General features: G+C 38.5%; 1 pseudogene; it reads right to left on the minus strand.

Moving 5' to 3' along the window:
- Positions 1 to 614: 614 nt before the first annotated feature.
- LOC149012053 (cationic amino acid transporter 5 pseudogene) lies at positions 615 to 5,062 on the minus strand (annotated as a pseudogene).
- Between the last annotated feature and the right edge of the window lie 2,034 nt (positions 5,063 to 7,096).

Genomic DNA, 7,096 nt, shown 5'->3' on the forward strand with positions numbered 1-7,096 from the left:
TGCTTTCTATTTGAGTTTTATTCAATCATTCTTTCTTTATTTGGTGTTTTTTTTAAAAATAAAACGGATTATAATAGTTAATTAATGGTACTACTGTAACTTGACAAAAGGGTAAAGTAGCAAAGAGATAAGTATAAGGGTATTTTGGGGTTTTTGAGAAAATATAAAGATGCTACATCATCAATAAACTAACGGAACTTAACGGTAGGGGGCAATAGTAATTGTAGACAAAGTTAAAGGTTTTGAAAAGTACAGAGGATACAATAGTAATAAAATCAAAGTAGGGGCAATAGTAATTATCCCTTTTTCTTAATTTCTTCAAGTAACTAAACTATTTAGTTCCTTTTAATAGCTGGATTATTTAATACAGAATAATGCATTTTTACGTGTGCTATACATGTTTAATACTTGAACATTTAAGTTCAAATGGATACTGCAATCAATTTAGTTAATCTGGATACTTTTGGGGCATATATTATATATAGCTTTTAGCCTGAAAACTGAAAATCACAATGAATTATTTGACATGTATTACAAATACTATATCATCTTCCACTTCTATAAGCCACATTAGATGAAGTTGGAAGTGGATGGAATTTGAAGTTCTTCCGGCATTAAGCTTCTTCATTTCCTCTGTTGTTAACTTGAACAACCTTTGCTGAATGTGGGTTTGCAATTTGCTGAGCCAGGTCATAAGTAGCATGTACAGCAACCAACAAATAGTAAACTAGCATTACAATCATACAGATACTAAACCTCACAAAAGCCTGAGACCCAAGAGTACCCATCAAGAACAGGTTCATTGCTATGGACAAGGATGGCAGCCAAGGAACAAGAGGAACCCCCCAGACTTTCAGAGTCCGCTGCTGAGGCACAAATATTGCGATCCCCAGCGTCACACCAAACCAGAATGGAACAGTAATAACATGACCAAACCAACCATCAGGCCTCAAGCCCCAGTAAGCTGAAGTACCCATTGAGGAAGCAATGATGATCAGCAGAAAAGCTACTAGCTTGTAGAGGTTTCTCTGAGGAGTAATTCCTCTAACATAGTATCTCCTTACTAAGTGTGCAATTGCCATCAATGCGAAAATAAAGAGTGTACTGATGGATACCATGCTTGATAGGATATCCAAGCTGGAGAAGAAAGCAGTACAGGCACTTAAAATGTTGATCAATAGGGTGGCATTGATGGGTGTACCTATTTTTGGGTGGACAAGAGCAAACCAAGGCGGAATCATGTGAGACCTTGCGATGTGAGTGGGATAGCAAGCCTCGCCAAGTGCTCTCATCAATAAAACAATGGTCATTCCCTTAAGTGCACCTAGAGATACAAAATACTGTGCCCAAATCATCCCCCAGTGGCGGACCCAGGATGCAATAGTGGGGGCCGAAGAATGAAGGCTAGATAACCTTCCCATTTGGGGTCCTACCTCTAAATTATTTTATTAAATTAAATAATAGACCCACATATATTTTGTAGGGCCCACACATATTTAGAAAGAAAAAAAAATTATTGATAATGATATTTTTTTTGACAAAATATAGGTAAAATTAAAGCAACAATATAAAAATATATATACACATGACTTAATCTTAAAAAGTCAGATGCAAACCAAAAATTTCTTTAGTAAGTGATGTAAACCAAAAAAAATTTTTAGGTAAGAGATGCAAATCAATGGTAACTAGTTACCTACTAACTATAAACATTTTATTCACAATACAAAATCAAATAACAAAAATTACAGAAGAAATAAAGAAACATAGAATATAAAATTAAATAAAAAGAATAACCAAAAAAGAAAAGAGAAAAAGAGAAACAATAAATAAATTGAGAAAGAGACTAATTGTGGAGTAGATTTTTTTCCAAATTTTCTTAAGCCACGCTTATAGAAAAGGAAGAGAATAAATAAGAAAAAAAGAGGATAGAGGGGAGGGGATATAGGAGAATAAATAGGCATTGAAGAATTAGTTTTTAATTAGAAATAACATTTTGATTTTTGAATACCTCGTAAGATTTTTTTTTCAAAAATTTCCTTTAACCCACGTTTATAGAAACAGAAGAGAATAAATAGGAAGAAAAGATGAGAGAGAAGAGAGGGGAGAGTAAATAGGGATTGATGAATTAATTTTTTATTAGGAATGACATTTATACCCATCATTTTAAAAATTGTTCACAATATTGGAGGGGGGCCAAATAGTGACATTTCACATGTCAGAAAAAAAAATCGGAAAAATTAAAGGAATTAAGGGAATATGTATAAAATTTTAAAAATCCGGGGGGGGGGGGGCATGGCCCCCTCCAGCCCCTTCATATGTCCGCCCTTGCATCCCCCCACCCTGAAATGCAACAGAGTATGCTGTTAGGGATAATGGATGCACAACCACGAATAGAGAAGAACACAAGCAAAGCACACAAGAAAATTTAACGCGGTTCGGCAAAACCATGCCTACGTCCACCAGAGAGAAAAAGGAGTTTCACTAATTACAGGAAACCTCACACCACTCTCACACCCACGAAGTGCTACCCTTTGCTTGCCCCCAATCCTTATCCTTAGTATGGGTTTCCCAATCCCCTACAGGGATTGATTCCCCAATCTCCTACAGAGATTGATGCCTATATGTTATCCCACAGAGACTATTTATCGAGAAACCTAAAACCCTAATCCCAAATGTAATTACAATTTTACCCCAGTACTAGTAATTGACCCAAACACTGTTTCAATTACAAATACAATCTTAAACCATAATTACATGGACCCACAGAATACAAGACACCCAAACCCAACAATCTCCACCTTGGCTTGAATTCTGCAAACTACATTGAAGAAAACCGTTGATGATGTCTCTCTGCAATCACCCGTCTTTGTGTATCCACCACACCTTACCTCATGGCCCACATCCCCTCCAAGGATGCTTTAGTTACCGCCATCACTAAACCAGCATGACGCACACCCCCCACCTGGGGTGTCCCATACAGCTCATCACCGTTATACGACGTGATGTGACTCCATCTCTCCTGTCACAGCCGGCTCCGAGAGATCACTGCCACTCACAAAATCCAAAGCGAAAGTCACTCGCTTCTTTCCAGATTTGCCCTTGTTTTGCGCCTAAACAACCTGCAAATTCTGTCTATCTGTACCCCTTGCCAAAATGTCAACTGGAGCTCCACCTGTTTCAACACTACCTGCAATCCTGTACAATTTACATGATCTGTGGCTTTCATACCCATCAATCAACTGAAAGAATCTCACCATTGATTTCCATACGAATACACAAAATTAATACCAACGGAGCAAAATCTCCTCGATCCGTCACTTCCATTGAGTCCGGAACGCCCAAAAACCTTAGGAACTCTTAACTCTGTACAAAAAACCTTCACACAAAATCTTGTGGAAACAATCTGCACGATACGATCCGATAATAAAAAAACAAAAAAAAAATCCCTTTTCTGTCCTTTTCTTTTTTCTTCTACTGTTCCACTTTCCACGTTCTCCAAACTCAACTTCTCAACCTTTTTTTTTTCAAAAGATATGTAACCACTTTAATGAAAAAAAGTAAAAAATAAACTTCAAAAAATCCACTCTATCGAGCAAACACCTACAATCCAACTTCAGTCGGACCGCCCTCTTCTCAAAATTTTTTAAAGCGATCTAATCCGATCAAACTACAAGAAAAAATATTAAAAAACTTAACTATTCTAGATCTAGAATCGTATCTTCGATTAAACCGTCGAAGCCTTCTTCGTTCTCCTGGCACCTATCATTTCTTTCTAGATCTTCGCACACCTCCAGCGACGATCCACCGAACCTCGCTCTGATACCACTTGTTAGAGATAATGGATGCACAACCACGAACAGAGAAGAACACAAGCAAAGCACACAAGAAAATTTAACGTGGTTCGGCAAAACCATGCCTACGTCCACCAGAGAGAAAAAGGAGTTTCACTAGTTTTAGGAAACCTCACACCACTCTCACACCCACAAAGTGTTACCCTTTGCTTGCCCCCAATCCTTATCCTCATGATGGGTTCCCAATCCCCTACAGGGATTGATTCCCCAATCTCCTACAGAGATTGATGCCTATATATTATCCCACAGAGACTATATATAGGGAAACCTAAAACCCTAATCCCAATGTAATTACAATTTTACCCCAGTACTAGTAATTGACCCAAACACTGTTTCAATTACAAATACAATCTAAAACCATAATTACATGGACCCACAGAATACAAGACACCCAAACCCAACATAGGCTGCATTTGGGTCTATCTCTGTATATTTCTGCATTGCGCTCAATGACAGGGCCATCAAGCAGTAAATCACTGTGATTATTGACATGGATCCAAGCAGACCCAATGGAATATCTCTTGACGGATTTTTGGTTTCTTTAGCCAAGGTGGCAACGTTGTCGAATCCACCATATGCAAAATAAACGATTGCAGCAGCTTGGAAGACTCCTTTTGCCCCATAAGGAAAGAAGGGTGTCAAGTTGGCAGGGTTTGAATGAACAAATCCTGCAATTATCACAAATAATATAACTGCTGTGTTTAATGCTGTTGAAACCCAATTGAAGACTGGTGTCTTCTTGGTGCTTAACATTGCAAGTGTTGCAGTGATGAACAGCACTGCCACAACAATTGGGTACAAGAGGTTGAAATTAGTTGCTAGATGAGGTGCTAAAATCCGCAATGAGTTATAGGGGTGGTGGTGGTTCAGAAGCGTAGTAAAGTAAGAAGTCCAAGCTTTGGCTACAGCTGCACCACCAACAATGCCCTTCAAGAATATGTTTCCTGCAGTAAGGAAAGCAATAAAATCTCCTAATTCAACTCGCAGGTAAGCAAAAGATCCTCCGGCCATTCAACTACAAATTCTGTGTAGCAGAAGACAGACAGCATCGCCGAAAGGCCTGAAACAACATAGGACAACACTATAGCAGGACCTACTTGATAATGAGCTTCTTGGCCTGTTAGGACAAAGATTCCAGCACCAATCCCAAACCATGTTAGATCCCACCTGTTCAGGCACTGGTTTAAAATCCAATAATTCTTTCTATTCATATGCTAAACGCAAATCTTTTCACTGATCCTAATACCAAATCTAGAAGAACAGCTCCAATTGGATGAAGTGCTTCAACAGCACCCAATTACTTTAAAAAGTCACAAGTGTTCCAGCACCTATTATGCATTATTATGACCAACGCACTCATAATTCAATGAATAATTACATGTTAAACAACAACATTTGCCAAGCTGGAATTCCATTGCATAATTCCCTAGTTTGAAGGAAAACAACATCCAAATAAATGCTACTCCGCTCAAGGTTTATTAAGAGTTCTAGGTGGAAAGCTTCCAGCAACAAAGACCATTCAATAGAACTAAGCTACATGAGATCTCAAAACTAACATCCAACAGAACTAAGCTATGTGAGTGCTCAAAAGTAACAAATTAGACGCCACACTTCACTAGCTCCATCTAACTGGGCTTGAATCGCCAACCTATGTGTTCCAATTCCCAATTCCTGTTACACATGGCTCCAACGATGGCTCCAACGATGGAGCCTCCTCCTGAGGATTTGGTCGTTGATACAGTTAACCGAGGTTTTGGAATTTATTCAAATGAAGCTTCTTCTTGCAGACTTCACCACTCAAACGGCATTGCCAATAGCCTCACCCAAAACCTCGGTTAACTGTATCAGCGACCGAGGTTTTGGCAATGCCGTTTGAGTGGTGAAGTCTGCAAGAAGCTCCATTTGCATAAATTCCAAAACCTCGGTTAACTGTATCAGCGACCAAATTCTCAAACGAAGGATTGAGCCATCATTCGAGGAGTCATCCTAGCAACAATGTGTAACTGGAATTGGACCTCCAACATAGCCAGCAGAGTTAATGAAATCTAAATACTGAAAACAGAGAAAAAAAAAGGTGAGAAAGAGAGATAGAAGTTAACTGAAAAATAGGTGAGAAATAGACAGTCGACAACACCAAAATCCTAAATACCTATTTGTGCATCTCGAATCGCGGAAGGAGGAGCGGCGAAGAGAATAGCCTTCGCACCTCTTTGCCACCTCAATTGCCGTTACCTCTCTCAGTTCTGCAACATGCTCGATCTCGGTGGTTCTTTCCTGGTTCGAAGATTGGGAGGCGAGCACGATCGCCATTGTTGGACCTCCAACATAGCCCGCAAAGTTATGAACCCTAAGAAATTTTCTTTGCATTGCTGTATATCCTAGTGGGCGCAGCACTCTGCACTCTGCGAACGAGTATGATTAAATTAACCATGTCACCCAATTGAACGAGGACCATTGATTATACCATGTACAATTTTGATGGTTTCAGGTGCAGTAAAACCGTGCCAAGTCTCTGAAAATAAAGCAAGGGTTAAATAATCAAAACCATTTACAACAGAATGCATATAATTTCGGTCCCTTGGTATCCCCATCTCATTAACTCGCTCTCTCCAATCACTTCAGTTTTCTTCATCACAGTACTCGTGACTAAGAAATTTATCAATGGACCATCCATTTCCTTCTTGATGTGTGTCATATATTCCAACATCACATCAGAGGGTTGAAACCAGATGTGTGCCATATGTCCCAACATCACATCAGATGGTTGAAATTTGTTTATCGACCACAATCCGATGTGATGTCGGGCCACATGGCACACATCCGCAAGGAAATGGATGGTACATTTCCTTGTCGAAATTGACTCGATATTGGTCTCTCGTGAGTCGTGACTATCTCCATTTTTTACAACAGGTGAATTTTTTGTTAAATTAGCATGACAAGCCTTGTCGAAAATGAATAATCATGAGTATGAGTCAACATAATCATACTTACACAATATATATATATATATATATATATATATATATATATATATATATATATATATATATATATATATATATATATATATATATATATATATAAGAGGGGGGGGGGGGAGAGAAGGAGCCAAAAAAAAAAAAAAAAAAAAACAGAAAATTGTTGTGTTGCGTGAAGTCGGGTTTTATTTAATGTTGACTTTGAAGTTTGACCGTGATTTCAGTTTTTCTATCTTTGAAAATCTTAGGAAGATGTCTTTGTGGGCC

The sequence above is a fragment of the Hakea prostrata genome, chromosome 7 (assembly GCF_041222555.1).
Source record: "Hakea prostrata isolate BN-2017 chromosome 7, UWA_Hpros_2, whole genome shotgun sequence".
Taxonomy (NCBI): Eukaryota; Viridiplantae; Streptophyta; class Magnoliopsida; order Proteales; family Proteaceae; genus Hakea; species Hakea prostrata.